Raw genomic sequence first — 13,728 nt, forward strand, 5'->3', positions numbered from 1 at the left:
ATATATATATATATACATATATATGTATATATACAGCAGAACAGAGTATATTGTTAGATTTTGTGTGAGAAACCATATTTTAGTAAGGCTTCAATTTGCTTTTCTCATTGTATGACTGAAGTTAAGTATCTTTTAGATGTCTGTCATCCTCATTTATTTTTCTATGAACTCTGTTGAAATCTTTGTTCCTGTTTTCCATTGGATTGATATTGTTGTTCTTAAGTATTCATCAAGTTAGGTTCTGACTCACAGCAACCCTAAAGCTTTCCGTAGAACGGTAGGCAGGTTTGAACTGCTGCCTTGCTGTTCAAGCCGAGCTTGTGATCCAGTACTTTATCCTACAGCACCACACTAGGTAGGGCTCCATTGCATAGTCGGCCTAGATTTTTAGAATGTTGTTTTAGTTAGAGATTAGATTATCTGTTTGTGAAATAAATTCCATATATTTTCCCCCACTTTATAATTTGTCCTTTCATTTTTACTTACGTCATTTCTCACCATGTAAAGTTTTTTGTTTTGTTTTTTTAAATAGTGGAATTTATCATGTTTTTTTAATTTCTGCTGGGATTGAGTCACAGGCGTAAACCACTGGTTTATATATGTCTAGACTTTTTTGACAAAAACGTTGCTCCATGGCTGTTTTGCTTTGTTTGTGCTGCTGGGAAGTCTGCAGCCAACCTCATCTTTCTGCCTAGAAGCTCAGAGGAATTTTTCTTATCTTGAAAGTCCAATAGTTTTACTTAGACATGACTTGGAGTTGACCTTTGTGGATCAATGTTCCCAGTGCACAATAAGCCCTTTCAACATGCAGAATTTTTCGTCTTCTCTGATGTCCAGAATGTTTTCTTAAATTCAAGTTTTAAATATTCTGATCCATTGGCTTGTTTCTCCCCTAATCCTCAGGAACTTTAATTTTATATACTTTTTATGCTCATCCTAGAGTCCTGGTGTGGCACCCTAGGATAAACACTTGACCTCAGGGTCAGTTTGAACTGCAAGGTCGGCGGTTCAAACTCACCAACCACTCCTTGGAAAACTTACACTGGGTTATTACAATTCAGAACTGACTCAACAGCACACAACATACTCATCTTATTTACTCATTTTCTGAATCATATTATTTTACATTTCATTTCATTTTCATTGTTTTGACTGTTTTCACACGTTCCCTTAATGCCTTTTATATTTTCAGTCATATTGCTTCTTCCTCAGCACCCTAGAATTTACCTTCATTTTTAAAATATCTTTGCCTTTTTCATTTTACTCATTCAGTTCAGTAAATTCACTTTTCATATCTTTTTATACATTACTGGTTTTGATTTTTAAATTGGCATTGGAAAATTTTATTTCTGAAAATGCTTGTTGAAGGATATTTAATTCAGATACAGGTCTTGTGCTGTGTGCTTTTTGGTATTTTTTGGTAATGACTTTTTTTGTAGTTGAATGCTTTCATTTTGTTTTCTGCTTACAGTAATGTTATATGGATGTTGTCTGCCATCTTCTGTTCATTTTGAAATATTCTCATTTTCCTAAACCAGGTAACAGTTTTCTATATAGAAGATGGGACTCCTGGTTTGGTGCTGTCTGATCAGGCCTAGACTGTAAACCACAAGGTCGGCAGTTCAAACCCGCCAGATGCTCCTCACAAACCCTATAAGAGTGGCTATGAGGCGGAAGCGACTCAACAGCACTTAACAACAATGGAAAAATATAAGGTGGTTAGCTTCAACCTGGTAACTGAAAAGTCAGCAATTTGAACTCACCAGCAGCTCCACAAGAAAAGGCTGTGGTAATCTACTTCTGTAAAAATGTACAGCTGTGGAAACCCTAAGGCTCACATTGTCCTACAATAATTTAGAAGGGGTTTTAAAAATCATTTCCTACTTTTAGTATATTGTGTTAAGAATTTTGTTTGACTATTTCCAATTTTGGGAACTTATTCTGTTTTCTTTGTGGTCTAAATATTAATTTTTATAAATGCTCCCAGGGCCGTTTGAAAAGATGTATTTTTTATTAGTAAATTTAGTTTGATACAGATCAGATCTTTGTCACTGATTACATATGATTACTCAATTTTGTCCATCTGATCTGGCTTATTTTGATAGAGACAGGGTAAATTATTGTCATGTTTCACCTTACATATCATAATTTATTGGGGGTGGTGAGGTGGGTTAAGAATAAGGAATGAGGGTTAGAGGTGGGAATATGCCTACGTCTTGACGAGGCCTAGAGCTTAATTTATCTGTTATGGTTGTTATTGTTGTTAAGTGCCGTTGAGTCAGTTCCAACTCATAGTCACCCTTATAGGGTTTCCAAGGAGCGCCTGGTGAGTTTGAACCATAGACCCTGTGGTTCAAAAGGACCTTGCAGTCCAGCACATTAACCCACAGCACTAAATCAGGACTCCACTGTTTTCATTAGGACTAGAATTAGTGTTAGGGTGAGGGTTGAGCTAGGACTAGCTGTAAGGCTTGGTATCGTTTTCAGAGTTAGGGTGGTGGTGGTGTGATGTCAAGTTAATTCCAACTCATAGCAAACCTGTATGGAGTTTCTGAGGCTATAAATCTCTATGGAAGCAGAAAGCTTCATCTTTCTCTCACGGAGCAGATGGTACATTTGAACTGCTGACCTTCTGGTTAGCAACTCAGTTCATAACCACTATGCTACCAGGATATGAGACTATATGCCTATTTTTCCCCCTTGCTTTATTCAGTTAATATTAAACAAAAGCACTCCCCCACATCACTAGAACTCTTAAAACGCACAGTATTTATACACACGGAAGCCTGTGACACCTTGTGATTGGCAGCTCAGTGCTTGTCCTGTAGTACCACCAGAGCTCAATAGGCTATGGTCTTGTTGGGTGCCATAGAATCAGTTCTGACTCATAGCTGCCCTGTATAAGGTTTCTGAGTAGCGTGAGTTTGAAATCACCAACCTCTGTACTTGTCCTATAGCACCACACCAGGACACCAATAGTGTAAATATAACGTTTTTATGCACTGGGAAACCAAAAACCATGTGTAACAGTCTTTATTAGGGCATTTACTTTATCACAGTGACCAGGGACCACACCTTCAATATCTCTGAAGTGTGCCTGTACGATGTTTAAGGTCAAACTTTACACAATAAACTAGGTTTCCGCTGAATCATTTGTACACAAATTATTCAGTGATATATATTGCTTGTATTTTTTCACTGTGCCATCATTCTCATTCATTTCATTCTGGTTGTACTATTATCAGTTTTCTAGCTTCCCTGCTCCCTTACTTCTCATCTTTGCTTCACAGTCATTGTTGACCATTTGGTCTCCTATAGATTTTTTTGTTTTCAAATGAGCTTAATCCTCATGAGTAATTATTTTGTTTTATGAGCTAATCTATTATTAAGATAAATGATGACCTCAGGGAATCAGTTCAATTCAAAGTTTAAATGACAGAGTATCTCAGGGTGATAGTCTCAGGGAGTCCTCCTGTCTCAACTGATCTAGTCTAACCTTTTTAAGAATTTGAATTTTTGACAGTTTTTTTTTAATGCAGGTTATTTAAAAACATATAGAATGGCATCCAAATTTTATTTTTAAATTCAGTATTGAAAATCAACTAGACATATATACAATGCAATGTTGGTTATGACTGGGAAGTGAGACTGCAGATACTTTTTATGGCTTACTTTTGTTTTTACAGTAAAACCTGTGAAAGTCAGAACCTGTGTCAGGAAGGAAAACTCAAGTATTTCCCAGCAATAGCAATAGAAAAATGGAAAGACTGCACCCTGTCAAAGGAAAACCTGGGAGACCCAGAAAAACAATGATTATTTATTTAATTCTTGCAATCTATTCTTGATTTCTTTTTCATTTGCAAATTCTGTTAACTACATTATTCCCTCTTTTTACTTTATGGTTTATTTATTTTTTATTGTTGCAACTGTATCTCTGGTTCTCTGTTTTCAGCCTTACAGGTTTGTTTTACTTGACATCTATATCAGGGTTGTTTAGGTGACATTGTCATGTATACTAGTCTCAGATTATTGTCTACTATTGTTAGTTATCTGTCCACAGAACTCCAATTAGTATTTTTTGTACAGTTGATTTGCTTTTTAAAAATTATTGTAACTTCTGTTTGTCTGAAAATGACCTAATTTCACCATATTTTATGGACAGTTTTGCTGGTTATAAGTAACTTTTCCTTTTTCCTAAGCTGCTCTCAGGATTCTTACCTTGTCTTTGTTGTTGTTAAGTGCTGCCAGTTGAGGCAGTTCTAACTCATAGCAAAAGTTTGATTATGTCTTGATTGATAATTTTTTTTCTTTGTGAGGGGCGAGGCCAGGAATAGCAAGAAAAGATTAGAGTTGGGACTATGGCTAGGTCTTGGATAAGCCTAGGACTTCATTTATTATTAGGGTTATGGTTAGGACTACGGTTAGTGTTAAGGATAAGGGTTGAGGTAAGGCTAAGAGTAAGGCTTGGTTTCATTTTAGCGTTATAGTTAAGTTTATTTTTACTTAATTCTTAAATTAAAACTTTTTCTTTTATCTATTTGATTACCTCTTTATTTAGAAGTTTTGTAACTACATTATTCCACCTTTTGACTTTATGTTTTTGTTGTTGTTGCAACTGTATCTCTAGTTCTTTTACTTTACATATTTCTACATCTGGGAACATGGGAACACTAAATGGTTTAAAATTAAGAAAGTTGTGCAACAGGGTTGTATTCTTTCACCATACTTATTCAACCTGTATGCTGAGCAAATAATCTGAGAAGCTGGGTTATATGAAGAAAAATATGGCAACATGATTGGAGGAAGACTCTTTAACAATATGCAACATGCTGATGATACAACCTTACTTGCTGAAAGTGAAGATGACTTAAAATACTTACTGAAGATCAAAGACCACAGCCTGCACTATGAATTGCATCTCAATTTAAAGGGGGAAAAAAAAACCCTCATCACTGGACCAATAAACACTATTCTTATCAACGGTGAAAATATTGAAGTTGTCAAGGACTTCATTCTTCTTGGATCAACTATCAACACTCATGGAAGAAGTAGTCAAGAAATCAAACAATGCATTGCATTAGGCAAATCTGCTGCACAAGACCTTTTTAAGGTGTTGAAGAGCAAAGATGTCAGCTTGAGGACTAAGATGTGCCTGACTCAAGCCATGGTATTTTCAATAACCTCATATGTGTGCGAAACCTGGACAGTGAATAAGGAAGACTGTAGAAGAATTGATGCTTTTGAGTTATGGTGTTGGAGAATACCGAAAGTGCCATGGACTGCCAAAAGAGCCAATAGATCCGTTTTGGAAGAAGTGCAGCCAGAGTGCTCCTTGGAGGCCAAGATGGCCAAACTTCAACTCTTATACTTCAGGCATATTGTCAGAAGGGACCAGTCACTGGAGAAGGATATCATGTTTGGTAAGGTGGAGGGTCAGAGAAAAAGAGGAAGACCCCCAAGGAGATGGATTGGCCAAGTGGCAGCATTGATGGAATCAAGCATGGCAACAGTAGTGAGGTTGGCCCAGGATTGGGCAGAGTTTAGTTCTGCTGTGCATAAGGTTGCTATGGGTCGGTACTGACTCAATGGCACCTAACAACAACAACTCATTCTTCACAATGTTATCCATAGTTTGTTATGATCTAGAGTCGAATGCTTTTGCACAGTCAATAAAGTACAAGTAAACATCTTTCCAATAATCTCTAGGGCTTTGTCCATTTCATTATAATACTTTGTCTTCTCAAGCTGCCCTTTGATATTTTTTGCTTAGCTTCAATTTCCTTTCTTCCATTCTCTTTAGCTTCTCTTTGTTCAAGAATAAGTTTCAGAGTCTCTTCTGACATCCATTTGGTTTTATTTTTTGCTTTTCTTTTTAGCAATTATTTGCTTTCTTCATGTATGATGTTTGTGATGTAATCCCACAACTCTTTCAGTTATTAATGCCTAATGCATCAAATCTGTTCTTCTGATGGTCTCTAAACTCAGGTGGGATATACAAAATAAAGATATATTTTGGCTCTCATGGATTTGTTTTAACTTTCTTCAACTTTAGCCTGAACTTACATTAGTGCAATTGATTTGCTGACTGCTGCTTCCATGAATGTTGATAGTAGATACAAGCAAAATGAAGTCTTTGACAACTTCAATCCTTTTTCCATTTATCATGGTTGATGTTATTTACTAGCCCAGTGGTGAGGATTTACATTGAAGTGCAATCCATCCTGAAGGCTGTGGTCTTTCATCTTCACCAGTATTTTAAGTCATCTTTTGTTTTCAGCAAGCAAGGTTCTATCATCTGCATATCGCAGGTTGTTAGTGAGTCTTTGTCCAATCCTGATGCTATGTTCTTCTTCATAAAATCCAGCTTCTTGAATGATTTGCTCAGCACATAGATTGAATAAGTATGGTGAAAGAATATAGCCTTGGCATACACCTTTCCTGATTTTAAATCATTCAGTATCACCTTATTCTATTCAAATAACTGCTTCTTGGTCTATGCAGTTTCCTCACGAACAAGTGTTCTGGAACTCCCATTCTTTGCAATGTTATCTATAACTTGTCATGATCCACACAATTAAAAGCATTTGCATAGTCAATAAATCAGAAGTAATGCCTAGGATATCATCATACTTTCCATTTCATTTTTGACAATTTGCAATTTTCCTAGATTCAGACTATGTACAATCTACATTCTGATTATTAATGGAGGCTTGCAGTTTTTTCTTCCCCATTTGAATTCATGGACTCTGTTGGATTCCATGAAGTTGGCATCTCCTTACCCATGTTTATTTCCTTTTGTATCACATACTGGTTGGATGCAATTCACGGCACTGCTGTGTCTTGCTCCTCCATCACATTTTAATATTAAATGTTACACTCTAATTTAATAATATCTCTGATAGCATATTTAATTAAATGATAATATTTCTTGAAATAATTTACTCTGAGTTATATAATGTTGCTGTTGTTAAGTGCCTTTGAGTCTGTCCCAACTCATAGTGCCCCTGTATAGCAACTTTAACAGCAAAACCTTTCTAAGAAACTTAAGCCAGATATTATAGACAAAATGGCATCTTAGTGACACATGCTGTACTATCCCCTCTACAACAGAGACCAGAAACAGATGATAATTCTGAAAATCTTAAGCATCAAACAAAGAGATAAAGAGACGAGTTAAACAGTAATTGGAAAGGGAGCCAGAATGAAAAGAGTAACAGAGGAGAAAGACACAGCAAGGCCCCTGGTTGAATCCAGTCATTTTGGGATACAGAAGGAAATACACATGGGCAAATATAAGTCAATTTCATGGAATCCCTATTAGAACCAAGACAGTGGCCAGATCTTGAGAGGAGCAGACTGTGAGTTTGACCTGGGAATAGAAAGTGCAGCAGAGCAGTGAACAATATTAGTGTTGACACAGATCCTCTACAACAAGTGACCATATGAAACAGACACAGATGAAAAGTACCCAGAACTTCAGGGTTGAAAGGTTAGAAAAATAGATTGAGTGCTTGCTGTGAGGAGAAGCTGAGCAGGGATGGTGAAAGATGGAAACGGACTGGTGAACAGCTGGCCAGACATGGAGCGACAATCTTGAAATTTTGTGAGCAACTGGCCACAGAAGATGGTCTGGCAAAGCAGATTCACACAGGCAACTGGAAAGGTGATATGCCTTCTTTTCCCCTTTGCTCCCACCCTCATCCACTCCCAGCACAGACTCTGCTCTCCGGGAGTTCAAAGCCATGTGGCTGGGAGCCATGCCAGTGTGAGGCAGGTACCAGCTGAACCTCTCTGGTGCTTGGATTCAGGCAGGTTGGGTTCCAGATCTACAGAACCCACTGAGCTACCAGAGGAGCACTGCTGTTGTTAAGTGCTGTCGAGTCGGTTCTGACCCATAACAACCCTGTAGAGGATATCCAAGGAGCGACTGGTGAGCTTGAACCACCAGCCTTGCAGTTCAAACCAACTTTGCAGTCTAGTGCATTAACCCACAACACCACACCAGGACTCCATTAGTCAGTCAGAAACACTCATAACAAGCCACCATGCTCCAAACTACCCCGTGATTCGTAACTTTAGGATTTAATGGCCTGAACACAGACACCTAGGCCTTTAGGAACTCCATCTAGGACCAGGAACTCTGCTGTCACACCCCTCCCACACCCACCTCTTGAGCGCCTTGACTGACAGGAGCACACCTCCCCCCACAAGAGTTTTCTCCTTTCTGGGTCCAGCAGCTGCACTAGTGTCTTTTTGTGTTTTCCCTTTCAATGTTAGGGTGTTTGTTTTTTTTTTCTGTTGTTTTTTACTTTCTTCTCCTTTTTTTCCCATTCCTTTGAATTTTATTCTATCTTTCCCATTGTTTTTCCATCTTTTCTTCTGTTTCTCAGTTCCCTCTTTTTTTATTATTCAATTTGATCTTTCTTTACTACTCTCTACTTTCTTTCTCTTTTCATCTTCTCTCTCCCTGGTTTTTTGAAGTTGTTCTTAAATTTCTTCCTTTTATTTTTGTTCTTATTTTTCTCTTCTGAAGCTCCATTTTTCTGTCTCTCTTTAGTTATTATGTTCTTTTGTTCTGGTTGATGTCTATTTTTATTTTTATTTTATCTCACTTATTATCTTCAGCTTTTTTTTTTTTTTTTTTGCTAGTTTCTTGTATGTTTATTATTTTATTTTCTTTATGTGTGGGAGAAGGAGGACAGGCTTATCCTCTTTCCCACCAGAAAGGAGACGATATCATCCCCATATAGCTTAGCCACAACCAAACTAGCTACAGCTCCATCCACTGAGGAATAGCCACTACCAGTTCCTATGCTATCTGATCAACAGTAGATAGCAGCCAACAATAGGCAAACCCATGCTAAACTGTGGTGCACAAACAGCAAACAGAGAACAGTGCACAAGCTTCCAATCTCTAACTATACTCCTATGCTCACAGGAGACAGTTAACGAGAGCCCAAGAACACATCAACATACAATTAAATACAAATATGATAACACCACAATGCTTCAGAAACAAAAAACAATTTCGCTCACACAGAGAATCAAGAGAGAATGGCTCAAACAAATGACCATGATCCAAAGCCAAAAACATATTTCAGTGGAAAAAATGGTAAGGGAACTAATTGGAAGAGAATTCAAAAGAATATTTAGGTACTTTCAAAATACTGACAGAAAGATCAAGGAAAGCAAGAACACAGAAAAGATTTTGGAAGAACAGACAAAATAAATGCAAATTTTGCAACAACAAAAAACCTGCAATAAGAAATCCAGAAGATTAATACTAAGATTTCAGAAATGGACATTAAAGGGCAAAGGAATGGATCTGAAGTAACAGAAGCCCAAATTAGTAAGCTTGAAGATAAATTTCTCAATACTACTATGCTAGAAGACCAATGAAAACAACAAATCCAAAGAAAAAGTTATGTGGGGTACCATGATGAGAAATAACTTATGGCTGATCTGAATTCCAAAATAGTAAGAGGCAATAAAAAGCAGAGAGTAAACTGTTGGAGAGTTGTTGGAAGAAAAGCTCCCTAACATCATGAAAATGAGACGCATATAAGAAGCTGAATGAACCCCAAACAGGATAGATCCCAAATTAAAATACCTAAGACATAATCAAACTTTCCAAAGCCAAAGACAAGAAAAGAACCCTGAGAGTAGCTTGGGAACAATGAAAGTTACCTATAAAGGAGAACCATGACTAAGCTCTTATTTCTCTGCAGTATGCATGCAGGCAAGAAGGCAATAGGATGACATACAAAACTCTGAAAGAAAAAAACTGCCAACCAAGAATCATATACCTGTCAAAGATGTCTCTCAAATATGACAGCAAAATTACAACATTCTCAAATAAACAGAATTTAAAGGAATTTGTAATTATCGGACCAACTTTACAAAAAACAAACCAAACACTAACGATTCTTTGGACTGAGAATCAACAACAGCAGACAACCCAAGATGACAATAAGTGACAACGCCACGCAGAACTCACTCCAGATATAGAAGTATTTAATGTAAAACAAACCTACAAGACTGAAAATAGGGAACTAGAGGTATCAATTTATAATGAAGCCAACTACAAAGCAAAAAGATGGAATAGTGCACATACAGAACTTCCAAACAGCAAGGAAGTCAAGGTAATTTCAAAATGAAACAGACTATTTAAAATGAGGGGGGTGATTAATAAACTACAGGGTAACTTCAAAGAAAATTAATATACCTTCAAGTCAAAATAAAATAAGAGGAAAACCCTAACAATTTAGTAAACATTAATACAACAGAAATGAAAATGAAAAGAAAACCCACAAACAAAATGAACTCAGTACAGAAAACTATGTGGAGTGATGAAATCAGCAGCACCACACAAACACATGCACCAAACACAAAGCAAAAGGACAGCAATCAATACATACTATAATTATGTTGAATATAAATGGATTAAATGCACCAATCAAGAGAGAGAGCAGACTGGATAATAAATCAGGGCCCTTCAATATGCTATCTACAAGAGACACATCAAAAAGATGGCGAGAGCCTAAGTGCCTACCAACAGAAGAAAAGTTAAACAAACTATGGTACATACACCCAATGGAATACTAAACAATTAATCTGCAAAACACCTCACAATATAGATGAATCTGGAGGACATTATGCTGAGTGAAATTAGTTGATCACAAAAGGTCAAATAGTGTATGAAACCCATGTTGTAAAAAGAAAGGTTTTCTTCTGATAAAAGAAACATGCCATGGGGGAAAGAGGGAAAAATATTCACAGGCTAGAGGATAGACATATTAACATGGGTGACTGCATAGGCAATATACGAGAAAGGTAGACAGAGGAAAGATGAAGGTAGTGGAAAACACAGGGAAGAATGAAGACAACGTGAAACAAGGTAAATACTGTTAACTGATGGTACATGGAGGGGACTACAACTATTGTAATGAAGCTAAGTATATGATTTGTTGAATGTAAAACTGATGATCTGCTTTGTAAACCTTCACTCAATTCACAATAAAAAGTTTTTTGAAAAACTTACTAGGATTACTGGAAACAACAGAGCAAGCAGGATGTTGGTGAAGAACACTCATTAGGCCAGTTTGTGTATGCAGAATAGAACTGCACTCCAAAGACTTTTCAAGGTTGTAAACTGTCAGACAGCTTCACTCAATTCACAATAAAAAGTTTTTTGAAAAACTTACTAGGATTACTGGAAACAACAGAGCAAGCAGGATGTTGGTGAAGAACACTCATTAGTGGAGAGCACTAGTACTTTGGATTGAGGGCCCACATGGATGGGAACACATTGTGAGGTGACTATTAAAGATGCCAGATTCCAGACTCCAACTTAAGCACAGTGAAGATTCACAGTCCATACAGAAATAATCTTAAGTATGATAATCAAATTTCCAAAGCAATTCTTGATCAAAAGGCGAGAACGAAGAACATCTTAAAATTAAGGCCTTGATGTGACTCAAAAACTTCTGACTGAAATCTCATTTGAAATTTTTATCTTTCTGAAATGAGTGGATCCCTTCTGTTAAAGCACCATTTGTCTTTTTATTTTCTGCTAAAACTCAGATAAATTATTCTTAACAGGAAACTCCAGGTCTTACTCTTCCAATTTTAATTCAGTTTTGCGGCTAGATGTTGTCATTACTGTTAGGTGCTGTGGAGTTGGTTCCGACTCACAATACCCTGTATATGATTTCCAAGAAGCAGCTGGTGGGTATGAACTGCTTACCTTGTGGCTCACAGTCCAGTACTGATCCAGGACTAGCAAATAGTAAATAGAGATAATTTCAGGTGTTCAGACATAATGTCAAACATGAGACTTAGGAGTCAGCGAATTTTCAGAAAATACTTTGTTCCCAAAAAGAAAAAAATTTTTCTAACCTGTGCCTGGGTCTTTATAAAGCCTTGTACTTCTCCATAACCTCGTTCTAACACCCCACTCTAAGCTCTTTAAATGTCAACCAGTCACAAATGTTTTAGGTGTACCCTTCTGCTTGTCTTTTTAAGCCCTTATAAGTGAACAACTTTGGGGGAAAACAGTACTAGGCTTGCCTGATATTGTGTTCCCCGTTTTACAGTACATTCTTCATGCCATTATCAGATCTCTGCTTTTACTTCAAATAGAATTATAGTGTTTTTTCCAATGACAAAAAGATTAGAAAATTGCATTCTTCAATGAAAATTTCTTTATTTAAATATCTATCAATTTAAAAATATAAAACATTCCATCAATATAGTAAATATGTTGCTGTTGTAAAGTGCCTTTGAGTCAGTTCCGACCCACAGCAACCCTGTAAGGGTTTCCGAGGAGCAGCTGGTGAGCTTGAACCGCCAACCTTGCAGTTCAAACGGCTTTGCAGTCTGATGCATTAACCCATAGTGCCACACTGTAGGTTACAGCATTTTGTTTTTGTGTCCTATCAAAAAGAAACTTAAAAAGCAATAATTTGCTCTCACCAGAATATGTCACTGGCATTAAACTTTCACTTTTTGTGAACTGAGTATTTTACAGGGCATATCAATTTTACATTCAACAAATCATATACTTTCTTTCATTACAATGATTGCAATCCCCTCCATGTACCAACAGTTAACAGTATTTACCTCTATTCACTCTAACAACTGCATTCCTCCCTGCTACCATCTTTCCTCTACTAACCTCCCTCTGGTACCTTTATCTTTCCTGTTAACCTCCCTCTTGTTATATATTGCCTGTCCTGTCATCTATGTTAGTCTACCCTCTTGTCCATGAATAATTTTCCCTTTTCCCTCCCACCCACAAACATCATAGACTGTTTATTTTACTAAGAAAACCTTTTCTTAACTTTTTACAACATTGGTCAAATTATTTGTCCTTTTGTGATTGACTAATTTCATTCAAAGGAGCTCTGGTAGCGTAGTGGTTACGAATCGGGCTGTGAACCGCAAGGTCAGCAGTTCAAAACTACCAGCTGCTCCGCAGGAGATGAGATGAGGCTTTCTGATCCCGTAAAGATTTACAGCTTCGGAAACGCTGTTCAGGGTCGCTATGTGTCAGAACCAACTCGATGGCACTTAACAACAACAACAGTTTCACTCAGCACATTGTCCTCCAGATTCGTCTACGTTGTGAAGCATTTCACAGATTCAGTTATTCTTCAGTGTTGCATAATATTCCATTGTATGTGTATCAAAGTTTGTTAAACCGTCCTTCTGTTGATGGACATTTAGGCTACTGACATTAGATTTAATATTCGTCTACTGAGATGGTCTTTGTAAGAAAACAATGGCAAATAGAACATTATTAAAGACATACCTTAATTACCTAAAATTTTGTCTGGTAACTAGAACCAACCAGTTATTATCCTGTTTATTTTAATTAAAGGCCAGTTTGTGTATGCAGAATAGAACTGCACTCCAAAGACTTTTCAAGGTTGTAAACTGTCAGACAGCTTTCTTCCAAAAGACCTCTGGATGGGCTCAAACTTGAGTTAGAATGCAGCACTTAACTTCTGTGCCACCCAGGGGTTCCTTGTGTATGTAAGATCTCCTAAGCAGACGCCTCACAGAAAAGAATTATAAAACTACTTTTTTAAAAATGGAAAATAACCCAACCAAAAAGTGGGCACAGGATGTGAACAGACCCTTCACTAAGGAAGAGATCCAGGCAGCCAACAAACATGAAGAAATGTTCACAATCACTAACCATTAGAGAGATGCAAATCAAAACAA

This window comes from Chrysochloris asiatica, unplaced genomic scaffold (genome assembly GCF_000296735.1).
Source record: "Chrysochloris asiatica unplaced genomic scaffold, ChrAsi1.0 scaffold00022, whole genome shotgun sequence".
NCBI classification, from domain to species: domain Eukaryota; kingdom Metazoa; phylum Chordata; class Mammalia; order Afrosoricida; family Chrysochloridae; genus Chrysochloris; species Chrysochloris asiatica.